The sequence below is a fragment of the Haemaphysalis longicornis genome, unplaced genomic scaffold (assembly GCF_048455015.1).
Source record: "Haemaphysalis longicornis isolate Haplotype H1 unplaced genomic scaffold, Haemaphysalis longicornis Haplotype H1 scaffold_9, whole genome shotgun sequence".
Classification (NCBI taxonomy): Eukaryota; Metazoa; Arthropoda; class Arachnida; order Ixodida; family Ixodidae; genus Haemaphysalis; species Haemaphysalis longicornis.
In genome coordinates this window covers 122,899,280-122,912,661 of record NW_027526460.1, presented here as the reverse complement: position 1 = coordinate 122,912,661, position 13,382 = coordinate 122,899,280, and the positions used below count along the sequence as shown (strand labels likewise).

The window sequence follows — 13,382 nt, the reverse complement described above, 5'->3', positions numbered from 1 at the left end:
CTCGGTTAGCCAAACCTCAATCCGCGTCATGGGCGCTTTAGTTACCGGGAAGAGAAGAGTGTTCAGGCATCCGAATAATTTGAACCTTTAGCCTGTCTTGGAAGCCGACCAGACTTTTCAGTGCTTCGGACGAGATAGGTCCCTTTGCAAAAGTCCGACTTGCAGGTTTTGAGTCACTGATAATAAATTAGCTTTCCTGGAAAACATAGCAATTGCAATGGCGGCCTCTCCTGCTTCCGGAGGCGAGGTGAGGATCGTGCCGCTAGTTATGAAACTGCTGTTGGGGTCCCTGGCTACCCCGATCATGGTATGGTGGGCCGCGTATTTCGCAGCGTCAACATAGACCACGTTCAATGAGATATGAATCGCTCTTCTAAGGCATTCCGTATATCTAGTCCTCTTTCTTTGGTGTTTGCGGAATACTTATTACTCGGTATATGCGGGATGTGTATGCATTTACAAACTTCAGGCAAATTTCGGGTTTGGAACGGAATTTATATTCCTACCGGATGCCTGGAGTCAAAAAATTTGACGGGCAGTGGGGCTCTTTGTGGGCGCCTCTGGCTGGACACCTCTTTGCACCTCTATCAGTTCATCGAAGGAATATCAATTCCTAAGGCCTCGAAAAGGTCTTTGGGTGTGGTAATCGGTGTGGTGAGGCGAAGGGAAAGCGTCTGTGGTCAACCCCTAGGCTGGTCAGACGGCTGCATCAGGCTGTCGGAAGACGAGCAAGAGCAGGGCGAAGACGGGACGATTTTAACGAAGCTGCTCGATCAGTGGTTCTCGCTTGGTTTTTGGACCTCCAGGCTGGCGAGCGGGTCTTGCGTACCTCTCATTCCCGCTCCTACAGCCATGGTGCCCGCCTGCCTCGCGGCGTCGGCCCGAGGAGCACCACCTCATCAGCAGTCCCAGCCAGTCACTTACACCAGAGACGTCCGTGCTGGACTGGGGTGTGGTGAGTCTTCTGCGGAGACTTGTGTTTTACATTACTGTCCGCGTGTGTCTGTGAGGTCCCGGGAACTATCCGCAAGTCTTTCGTTTTGCGGTGTTGTTTTCGTGCTGGAAATACAAGTGATGGCAGCGTACGGCGGAACGAGTCGTTAGATCTAGAGCGAGGTGGTAGTTGGACCTCTTATCTTTACAACCGGTATCCCGAGAGCTTGTTCATGCGCTTTCGTGATCACGGTAATAATTCTGGTCTTTTCGTCTGCCATTACGCCATTCGTATCGCAAAAGGTGTTATGTGCACTATGTGACTCAGGACAAACACTTTTACTAGACTGATCAAATTGACCACCTTCATTCGGTAATGTCTGTTTGCTATCATATACACCAATCTGGCGCTTTGATGAACTCTTTTATCTAAAGTTTTATGGTTTCAACACTTTCCGTTGGCCTCAATTCTCTAGCCGAGGATTCTGATACTCGTCAATACTGGTATGAGATCACCATCAGCGAAAAGCTAGATTTTAGGGGCCGCTACGGTTCCATTTTGCCATTGTGGGTTGGTAAAATAAGAACTCTGATTTCTGTGGACAGCTCGCAAGACCTCTCGCCTTCACATATTTTTTTTGCCTTGCCCGCTGTCTGGAGAATGTACTAAATTCGACGATCGCTACCTCCGGTGACCAAGAAGATGATGTCATCAGCGTGCAGACTGATTCAGGGCTGTTATCCGATTTAGTATTCCAGGAAGCCCAAGCATAGTGAAAGTAAAAATCAAGCGCGACAGGACAAATCCTTGCGGTGTTTTCCGGCTACTCAGTTCTATGTGCTCTGATCTTACGGCTCAGGTAAGTTACTTGAGCTTTCCAGTCATACAGAAAGCTTTTTAGGGATTCGTAATCTTCCAGTTTTTGTAAGTTTTCTAGCATAGCCTCGTGAACGACGTTGTCGAAGGCGTTTGTTTACGTGGAATCTCGAAATTGCTTTGGAGTCTAGGGACAACGGTGCCTTTTGAGAACTCTGTGCTGAAGCAAACTGTCTCGACCATTTATTTGGCCATTAATGGCTGGTAATTGAGACCTAAAAACAAGTGTTTAGTTTTCCTCACAAATGTGGCTAAGGGCCGTGTACTGTTTTTTTTATACGAAATCATCATTATCAGTTTGTGTCAACTGCAGGACAAAGGCTTCTCCCAAAGACCTCCAGCCACACCTGTTGAGTGCACAGCTGAGTCTGCCACGGAATGTTCGTAGTTCATTCCTCGATCGAGTATTTGGTTGTCCCGTATTGCATTTACGTTACGCTGATAGTCCACCCGTTGTCCTCGATGTGAATTTCATGTCCAGGTCGTGATCATTTGCTTCGTCTAATTTGAGATAGAATATTTTGCCCACGAGCTTGCTTCCCAATCGATGTACCTGTTACCACGCGAAATTCCCTTCTTCAATAACGTACGCGGCTGTGTGCCACAAATTCACATCGGCTTGGTCACTTTTTAGTTTCTCGTTTGCAGTCCTGGCCAGTTCTCACCAGTCGTTAGTACGCATAGACCTCAGTGGCAAGAAATAGCCAATAGGAAAGAAACACGAGACTGATGTGCAGCAGTTCTCGGAAGTCGCAGTCGACGAATTGAAGTGGCCTTCAATTTTCTTGCCCCTGCTCGCGCACCAGATGCCTTAAGAAGCAGCCTGTATTTCGGAACTCGGTTTTCAGACTACTCTGCTGCATTGAGTTGAGCCATCTGGATTTTGAAGCAGCAAACAAAAGTTATCCATAGTCCCCCGCAGATCGTTCAAATGTCACTAACATCGGCCACTCAAAGGCGCATTCATGGCGTACTCTAACTCCACTCCTTTTGCATTCCCTCTGCACTATTTCACTGCCTAAAATCCAGTTTTGATAGCTCCAGCATTTCTTTGGTGCACTCTCTGCCAAGAAAGTATTCATTTATGCTTTAAGTCTCGGCCTAGGACGGCGAAATGCACTTGTCCTTACGGCACAGCTGCGCCATTGTGGTCGTCAGAGGGTGAGAATAAGAATGGTAAAGTCTGTACTTGCTGTACTACCTGACATCAACCACAGTTTAGAAGAAATCTCATGGTTGCTCTGTCCTCCTCTTCTTCGAGGCAGCTATTTTTGTGCATTGATCCGCGCCAATGTATTCGGTCTTTTGCCACGTGACGTGCCTGGCTCCTCTTCAACTCCAATGTAGGAGAACCATATGTTACCGTTACATACGGCATTTGGTGCGCGTGCAAGCATGGAGGGCTTAAGAGTGGGGAACTAGGATACTTTCTAAGCGGTGAAACGGCCGACAGTAAGTGGAGGTGAAAAACTGCAACTCTGCAAGGAGAGTCGCTCTTGAACGCTCCTCGTGGCTTGACTCTGTGGGTCGGCGAAAGGGTGGCCGGCATTTATGAGCTTCCCCTGTCCACTACGAAGCCAGGGAAAAGGTGACGAAACGGTGAAGTTGAGAAACCCTGTGAAAAATCGCGGAGGGAGTTACTGACGGGCGAAAGGTGCCCAAACCGAAGAGAATGTGGCTATGCAAAAGACCTGTGGGGGAGCGTCCAGCCTGATCCTTTAACCGCAGGTTTCGCATATGTGGATAAAGATTATTTGGCCCGAGATGACAAAACAGAAGCCCATTAATCAATCAGTCATACTTTATTACAGTTTTCTGCTAAAGGTATAACAAAACAAATGAGGGCAGCAAGCCAAAAGCAGCCTTAAAGACCAGTGTCGCTAAGTAAAGGCTTATTCAGGGACGCTAACCGCCTGACGAGCTTCGCCCCCCCTGGAACCCACGTCAGTGGCCCTGTACAACGAGTCGTAACAGAAACTAACAACACCAATTTGTGCACATAAAAGAAACGTCACCCTTCTACATACAACTGAATATGATGTGGCACAATAGAAAACTTATACAGGAACTCATGTAGAAAAGTTCATGTAAAAAACATACACATACAAAATGTATACAAAGGTATATATATGCATACATACATAAGCCTAAATAGTACTTAAAATTTTTTTTCGGAGCGCAGCAAACGACACACCAGGAAGTTTTTCGTATAATGAACTACTAAGGAGTTTCGACAAATTGTATTTCAACATAGCAAAACTGTCGTTCGTTCTGCATTGCGGAGGTTAAATGTAGAGGTTGTTCTGGTCGCATACAGTCTTTTTAAGGGAACAAGCGTAGTAATTTTATTTAGAAAATGATCGTTCCTTTGTATTGTTTTCTTTAAAAATTCGCAAATTTGTAGTCAAACATTTTGTTTACGGGGATACTTTTATGTTGCGTGTATAAAGTAGCAGTCGGAGAATTGTATTGAGCGTTAGAAATAGACCGGATAGTTTTTTTCTGAAAAATTTCAGGCTTTTGAATATTTGTTACAGTGGTGTTTCCGCAAAAAAGAAAACAATAGCGTAGTTAGGAATAAAAGAATGCGTAGTAAAGGGTGAGTTTTGTTTTAACTGGAAGAGTATGCCTGTTACGCCAGAGAATACCGACAAATCTAGAAAGCGTGATGCACGTTTTACTAATTTGGGCATCCCAGGACACCGTTGGCGTAGACTATACCTAGTGATGTAAATGACTCTACAAACTGAGTAACTGCGCCAGGTAACATGGGTGGGTCCAGATATTGTATTGACGTGCCTTTCGTGTGAAATATCATAGCCTTAGTTTTCTCTTTGTTTATGCACAATGAATTTACTCGGGACCACTGATCTAATAGGTCTAAGACTTTCTTTGCGGTGGCAGTTAAGTGTGTGATATCGTAAGAGGAGAAGAATAGGCTGGTATCGTCCGCATAAATAACGTATTTTGCTAGGTTGCTTACTTTACATACGTCATTTATACAGACATTGAAAAATAAATGCCCAATTGACTGTCCTGGGGTACACCATATTTGATTTGAACAGGATCAGAAGAGCAGTAGTTAATCGTCACATATTGAAATCGAGAGCCCAGATATGATTCAATAAGGTTAAGCGCATGTCCGCGAACGCCATAATGCTTGAATTTAGCAAAAAGACGTCGTGATTCAGCGTATCAAAAGCTTTGCTAAAATCGATAAATACACCCAGAGTTAGTAGACGCAGTTCAAAATAATTTAGTATATATTCTTTCTGGTGTAATAAGGCCTGTTCGGTTGATCTATATTTAGTAAACCCATACTGACAGTCTTTTATAACCGAATGTTTTTGAAAAAGTTTTGGCGACGGCGATGAATTATTCGTCCAAGCCATTGGAAAAAAATGGGAGGATAGGTATTGCCCTGTAGTTTTCTAGGTTATTCTTGTCGCCTGTTTTGTAGATTACCGCTAGTCGCGCTACCTGCATATCGACAGGAAACTCTGCTGTAGTGAGCGCGGTATTATATATGTACGTTAGGCAGGGCGTTATTATGGGTAGAAGATACATAACCTGTCTACTCTGGATGTTGTACAAATCAAGCGATGTGGTATTCTTCATTGTTTGACGAACGGCGAAGACATTCCTCGCACCGGTTGGCTGGAGGAACATTGAATCTCTTAACCTGGTTCCCAAGAACTGAAACATTGCCTCATTATAATCACTAAAACAAAACTCAGAAAACAACTTGTTAAATGTTGTGGGCAGGATTGACCCCGTGAGCTCGTTGCCATCAATGCTTGTTAAGTTTTTATGTTGGGCAGTCCTATTCAGAAGATTATTCAAACGCCTCCATTTTTTTAGGAGTGCCTAACAATGCTTGATGAAACAAATGATTGTAATATGCTACCCTGGCTGAAATAATTTCTGTATTCAAGCGATTTTGCAGAGAATTATAGCGTATGAATAACTCTTGCTGCTTAGTTTTAATGAAGCCTGCGGAGAGCTTGTGCTGTTTTTTAACCAGCCTAATGAGCCGAGGCGTCATCCACGGCTTGCGCGCTTTCTTGGATGACCTTATATCAATAAAAAGAAAACTATCAGTGTATATTGGCAAAAACCGCCAAGGAAACACAGCATACGCCCGATCAGCAGTAGCTTCGTATAGAACAGGAAAAGTACACGCAGGTGAATTTTTTGGAAGGCACAAAAAAAGCGGTATTTTATAGCAAAAGCTCTACTATGCTACATGTTTCATGGCCATTCATGATGTCGCAAGTTACTTTCAGTCGCAGCCGCGCAAGCTGAGCCTTTATTATCTCTCCGTTAAGCACCAGATGCGCCATCTATGCGCGCGCGTTAGCGCAGCGAACCGCGTCACCTGGCGAACGTTTAACGGCTGCTGCAACTGCGCTGTGCTTCTCGGTACCGCCATTGGTGGCGCACCAACTGGTCTGTCTGTGTCTGTCGTAAGGCGCACGGGCAAATGCTGAATGCAATCACCTGGTATATATCTCTAAAGGGCTTGTCGCTAAATCTCAGGCAACGCCAAGTTTCCAGGAAACACTATAAGCTTAGTCTTGCTTTCTATCATGATACTAGCTGTGGAAACGTTGCCACTTAGCCATTTGAACAGGCGCGTGGAAGATATGAAGGGCGAAACTTACCTTGGCTGTGTTGTAGCTCTCAAGCATCCCTAGCTTCCGCCATATTTGTACAAACCAGCCGTTTAGGTGCTTAATATGCGCTTTTGGTAGCCGATGTTTACCCTGCGTTGAAAAGCCGAAATTTTAAACACAAAGAACACTCTTCCGATAGATCGGTCACTGACACAAAGATTTGGAATCTGTGTTGTATACGCAAAATGCCCTTTGTGAACGCAACGTTACAATAGTTTCGAAGTAACTTTTGCAATCCCGCACAAGTGGCATATGTGGGAATAAAAATGCCTGAGCAGCACTACGTTCAGAGTATATTAATGAAAGTAACCACCGTCAATGATATTTTCCCGGCTGAGGTATAGCTTCTTATGCTCAGATGAAAAATACCTGTTTAACCCAATGTTCATAACACACGTTTGTTTTAAAAAAAACCACCACTGTTGACATTTTTGTTGCGAGGGTAGATTTCTATACGTTTCAGTAAAAAGGGACATGGAATCAAGAACGTATTCATAATGAATGAAGCGTTGATTTAACAAACGTACGTCAAAGCATGCTCATGTGGTCCTTGGAAGTTTCTTGGGGTATGGGACGCGTGGTCGATCCCATACCCCAAGTCCCATACCCCGCTCCCATACAGTGGCTGCTTCTCAAATAGAGGCGAAAAGCGAAAATAAACGTGCGTTCACACTTCAACGCACGTGAGTGATCCCCAAGTGATCAACATCGTTCCCGAGGCCTCTACTACAGCCCGGCTCATAGCCGAGGTGTATCGTGGGGGCGTTAAACTCCATAATTTTGATTTATTTTAATAAGGCCAAGGACGTTGATATGCGTCCATTACTAAGCCGCGCCCATGCATCGACATGTCAGCATTCGAGATAAAATTGAAGAGGCGCCACGTTCTGAAAATCTCTTTTTGTGAATTTTTTCATTTTTTCTGCCTTTCCTTTAACCTTCAAAACGGTAAAGTTTTCGATCAAAATATTTTTGTGGACACTTGCAGATTGGCTGCGTCGAAATCCCAAGAGCACTTCCACTCAAATTTGCATCATTTTTACCGTTCACGCAAAATAAATGTCGTTCCAGTTCTAGTTCCCCTTTGCTTTCCGAGGTTTTCTTGACTGCCAACTCTTATTTTCTGTCTTGTTTCACCGAGCCCCCCATTTCCCATTTGTGATTCGCTACATGCTAAGTGAGGGCCTCTGTTCTGGCAGTCTTGGTGCCAAAGGTAGCTTAAGAGGATTCAACCCTTGTCATTCACTCTCGACATGTCGTAGACGCTCAACTCACTGCCCGGGGGCTAAAAAGAAGCTCCCCTTCACCCCGAGTAGTCCGAGTGGCGCTGGCTACCGCCCCCAAGTGCAGGAAACAAAAAATACCTTAACCTAAATACCCGAGAAAGTGGTGGGGGAACAGCCCCGCAGGTAGCGTAGTGGTCATCGCACCAGACCGCTATTCTGGAGGTCGTGGGTTCGGATCGCACCCGGCCGGCATTTTTTCACCACTTCCTTTCTGACTCAAAAAATTCTTTCTCTGTTTATATGACCTACCGCATTCCCCCCTTTGCTTTCCGAGGTTTTCTTGACTGCACACCCTTCTTCTGTCTTAATTCACCGGCCCCTCATATCCCATTTCTGATTCGCTACATGCGACGCGAGGGCCTCTGTTCTGGCCGACTTGGTGCCAAAGGTAGCTTAAGAGGGTTCAATGCTGGTCGACCACTTTCGACATGTCGTAGACGCTCGAGTCACGGCCCGGGGGTTAATAAGAAGGTCCCCTTCAACCCGAGTAGTCCGAGTGGCGCTGGCTACCACCCCCAAGTTGAGGAAACAAAAAATACCTTAACATAAATACCCGAGAAAGTGGTGGGGAAACAGCCCCGCCGGTAGCGTAGTGGTCATCGCACAAGACCGGTATTCTGCAGGTCATGGGTTCGAATCCCACCCGGCGGGCATTTTTCACCACTTTTTTGGAATAAAAAATTCTTCATCTGTTTATATGACGTACCGCATTCCCCCGTTTGCTTTCCGAGGTTTTCTTGACTGCACACCCTTATTCTGTCTCATTCACCGAGCCCCTGATTTTTCATTTCTGATTCTTTCTCTCTCTCTCTCTCTCTCTCTCTCTCTCTCTCTATATATATATATATATATATATATATATATATATATATATAGTCTGGAATCAAAAACTCACACAGAGCGCGAAAAAATAAGGTTACTAGAGACAGAGACACACGAGAAGGACATTAATAAAAATAAAAGTTTACTGACGTTTCAGAGTCTGAAGAAAGGGAGTCCTATCCCTGAAACGTCAGTTAACTTTTATTTTTATTTTTAATGTCCTTCTCGTGTGTCTCTGTCTCTACTAACCTTATATATATATATATATATATATATATATATATATATATATATATATATATATATATATAGACAGAAATAAGGGTTGGCAGTCAAGAAAACTTCGGAAAGCAAAGGGGATTATATAGTAGGTCATAGAAAGTGGCGAAAAAATGCCCGCCAGGTGTGATCCGAACCCACGACCTCCAGAATACCACCTGGCGGGCATTTTTGCTCTCCTTTCTCTCTTTCCAAATTTTTTATCCGTTTCTATGACCTACTATATCGTCCCCTTTGCTTTCCGAGGTTTTCTCAACGAGCCCCTCATTTCCTATATATATATATATATATATATATATATATATATATATATATATATATATATATATATATATATATATATATACAGTAAAAGAGAGGACTAAAGGGTAACAAACGAACATCATGTATTAACGTTTCGGCTTGGGGAAGCCTTCGTCAGAATAAAATACAGATGGCAAGTAGACTCCCTTATAAAGCAGACTGCCTTATAAGGCAGTCTACTTCACATCTGTAGTTTATTCTGACGAAGGCTTGCCCCAAGCCGAAACGTTAATACATGTTTGTTCCTTACCCTTTAGTCTTCTCTTTTACTGTACATTTTTACCGGCATCATTGTACTTTATTCATACGCTATATATATATATATATATATATATATATATATATTGATTGATTGTGGGGTTTAAGGCGCCGACGCAACGCAACGCAGGCGATGAGGCGCGCCGTAGTGGAGGGCTCCGGATTAATTTTGACCACCTGAGGATCTTTATCGTGCGCCAAAATCTCGTACACACGGGCGTTTTTGCTTTTCGCCTCCATCCATATATATATATATATATATATATATATATATATATATATATATATATATATATATATATATATATATATATATATATATATATATATATACAAGACACAAATAAGAGTTGGCAGTCAAGAAAACATCCGAAAGCAAAGAGAAGGATGTGGGATGTGGTAGATCATTGAAACAGGTAAAGAATTTGGAAAGAAAGAAAGTGGAGAAAAATGCCCGCCAGGTGGGATCCGAACCCACGACCTCCAGAATACCAGTCTGGTGCGATAACCACTACGCTACCGGCGGGGTGACTTTCCCCTCCACTTTCTGGGCTATTTATTTTTGTTTCCTGTGCTTGGGGGTGGTAGGCAGCGCCACTCGGTCTACACGGGGTGAAGGGGACCTTCGTTTTAACCCCCGGGCCGTGACTCGAGTGTCTACGACTTGTCAAGAGTGGTCGACCAGCGTTGAACCCTCTTAAGCTTCCTATGGCACCAAGACTGCCAGAACAGAGGCCCTCGCATATATATATATATATATATATATATAGAAATAAGGGTTGGCAGTCGAGAAAACCTCGGAAAGCAAAGGGGAGGATGTGGTAGATCATTGAAACAGATTAAGAATTTGGAAAGAAAGAAAGAAAGTGAAGAAAAAATGCCCGCCAGGTGGGATCCGAACCCACGACCTCCAGAATACCGGTCTGGTGCGATAACCACTACGCTACCCGCGGGGCGATTTTCCCATTCACTTTCTGGGGTATTTATGTTAGGTATGTTTGTTTCCTGTGCTTGGGGGTGGTAGCCAGCGCCATTCGGACTAATCGGGGTGAAGGGGACCTTCTTTTTAACCCCCGGGTCGTGACTCGAGTGTCTACGACATGTCCAGAGTGGTCGACCAGCTTTGAACCCTCTTAAGCTCCCTTTGGCAACAAGACTGCCAGAACAGAGGCCCTCGCTATGCATGTAGCGAATCAGAATAGGAAATGAGGGGCTCGTTGAAAATAACACAGAAATAAGGGTTGGCAGTCGAGAAAACCTCGGAAAGCAAAGGGGAGGATGTGGTAGATCATTGAAACAGATTAAGAATTTGGAAAGAAAGAAAGAAAGTGAAGAAAAAATGCCCGCCAGGTGGGATCCGAACCCACGACCTCCAGAATACCGGTCTGGTGCGATAACCACTACGCTACCCGCGGGGCGATTTTCCCATTCACTTTCTGGGGTATTTATGTTAGGTATGTTTGTTTCCTGTGCTTGGGGGTGGTAGCCAGCGCCATTCGGACTAATCGGGGTGAAGGGGACCTTCTTTTTAACCCCCGGGTCGTGACTCGAGTGTCTACGACATGTCCAGAGTGGTCGACCAGCTTTGAACCCTCTTAAGCTCCCTTTGGCAACAAGACTGCCAGAACAGAGGCCCTCGCTATGCATGTAGCGAATCAGAATAGGAAATGAGGGGCTCGTTGAAAATAACACAGAAATAAGGGTTGGCAGTCGAGAAAACCTCGGAAAGCAAAGGGGAGGATGTGGTAGATCATTGAAACAGATTAAGAATTTGGAAAGAAAGAAAGAAAGTGAAGAAAAAATGCCCGCCAGGTGGGATCCGAACCCACGACCTCCAGAATACCGGTCTGGTGCGATAACCACTACGCTACCCGCGGGGCGATTTTCCCATTCACTTTCTGGGGTATTTATGTTAGGTATGTTTGTTTCCTGTGCTTGGGGGTGGTAGCCAGCGCCATTCGGACTAATCGGGGTGAAGGGGACCTTCTTTTTAACCCCCGGGTCGTGACTCGAGTGTCTACGACATGTCCAGAGTGGTCGACCAGCTTTGAACCCTCTTAAGCTCCCTTTGGCAACAAGACTGCCAGAACAGAGGCCCTCGCTATGCATGTAGCGAATCAGAATAGGAAATGAGGGGCTCGTTGAAAATAACACAGAAATAAGGGTTGGCAGTCGAGAAAACCTCGGAAAGCAAAGGGGAGGATGTGGTAGATCATTGAAACAGATTAAGAATTTGGAAAGAAAGAAAGAAAGTGAAGAAAAAATGCCCGCCAGGTGGGATCCGAACCCACGACCTCCAGAATACCGGTCTGGTGCGATAACCACTACGCTACCCGCGGGGCGATTTTCCCATTCACTTTCTGGGGTATTTATGTTAGGTATGTTTGTTTCCTGTGCTTGGGGGTGGTAGCCAGCGCCATTCGGACTAATCGGGGTGAAGGGGACCTTCTTTTTAACCCCCGGGTCGTGACTCGAGTGTCTACGACATGTCCAGAGTGGTCGACCAGCTTTGAACCCTCTTAAGCTCCCTTTGGCAACAAGACTGCCAGAACAGAGGCCCTCGCTATGCATGTAGCGAATCAGAATAGGAAATGAGGGGCTCGTTGAAAATAACACAGAAATAAGGGTTGGCAGTCGAGAAAACCTCGGAAAGCAAAGGGGAGGATGTGGTAGATCATTGAAACAGATTAAGAATTTGGAAAGAAAGAAAGAAAGTGAAGAAAAAATGCCCGCCAGGTGGGATCCGAACCCACGACCTCCAGAATACCGGTCTGGTGCGATAACCACTACGCTACCCGCGGGGCGATTTTCCCATTCACTTTCTGGGGTATTTATGTTAGGTATGTTTGTTTCCTGTGCTTGGGGGTGGTAGCCAGCGCCATTCGGACTAATCGGGGTGAAGGGGACCTTCTTTTTAACCCCCGGGTCGTGACTCGAGTGTCTACGACATGTCCAGAGTGGTCGACCAGCTTTGAACCCTCTTAAGCTCCCTTTGGCAACAAGACTGCCAGAACAGAGGCCCTCGCTATGCATGTAGCGAATCAGAATAGGAAATGAGGGGCTCGTTGAAAATAACACAGAAATAAGGGTTGGCAGTCGAGAAAACCTCGGAAAGCAAAGGGGAGGATGTGGTAGATCATTGAAACAGATTAAGAATTTGGAAAGAAAGAAAGAAAGTGAAGAAAAAATGCCCGCCAGGTGGGATCCGAACCCACGACCTCCAGAATACCGGTCTGGTGCGATAACCACTACGCTACCCGCGGGGCGATTTTCCCATTCACTTTCTGGGGTATTTATGTTAGGTATGTTTGTTTCCTGTGCTTGGGGGTGGTAGCCAGCGCCATTCGGACTAATCGGGGTGAAGGGGACCTTCTTTTTAACCCCCGGGTCGTGACTCGAGTGTCTACGACATGTCCAGAGTGGTCGACCAGCTTTGAACCCTCTTAAGCTCCCTTTGGCAACAAGACTGCCAGAACAGAGGCCCTCGCTATGCATGTAGCGAATCAGAATAGGAAATGAGGGGCTCGTTGAAAATAACACAGAAATAAGGGTTGGCAGTCGAGAAAACCTCGGAAAGCAAAGGGGAGGATGTGGTAGATCATTGAAACAGATTAAGAATTTGGAAAGAAAGAAAGAAAGTGAAGAAAAAATGCCCGCCAGGTGGGATCCGAACCCACGACCTCCAGAATACCGGTCTGGTGCGATAACCACTACGCTACCCGCGGGGCGATTTTCCCATTCACTTTCTGGGGTATTTATGTTAGGTATGTTTGTTTCCTGTGCTTGGGGGTGGTAGCCAGCGCCATTCGGACTAATCGGGGTGAAGGGGACCTTCTTTTTAACCCCCGGGTCGTGACTCGAGTGTCTACGACATGTCCAGAGTGGTCGACCAGCTTTGAACCCTCTTAAGCTCCCTTTGGCAACAAGACTGCCAGAACAGAGGCCCTC

General features: G+C 45.3%; 1 non-coding gene across 1 annotated transcript; it reads right to left on the bottom strand.

The window, feature by feature from the left end:
• Positions 1-9,887: 9,887 nt before the first annotated feature.
• Trnat-ggu (transfer RNA threonine (anticodon GGU)) lies at positions 9,888-9,960 on the bottom strand. Its single transcript has one exon. It is a non-coding gene; the product is annotated as a tRNA-Thr (tRNA).
• Positions 9,961-13,382: the final 3,422 nt, after the last annotated feature.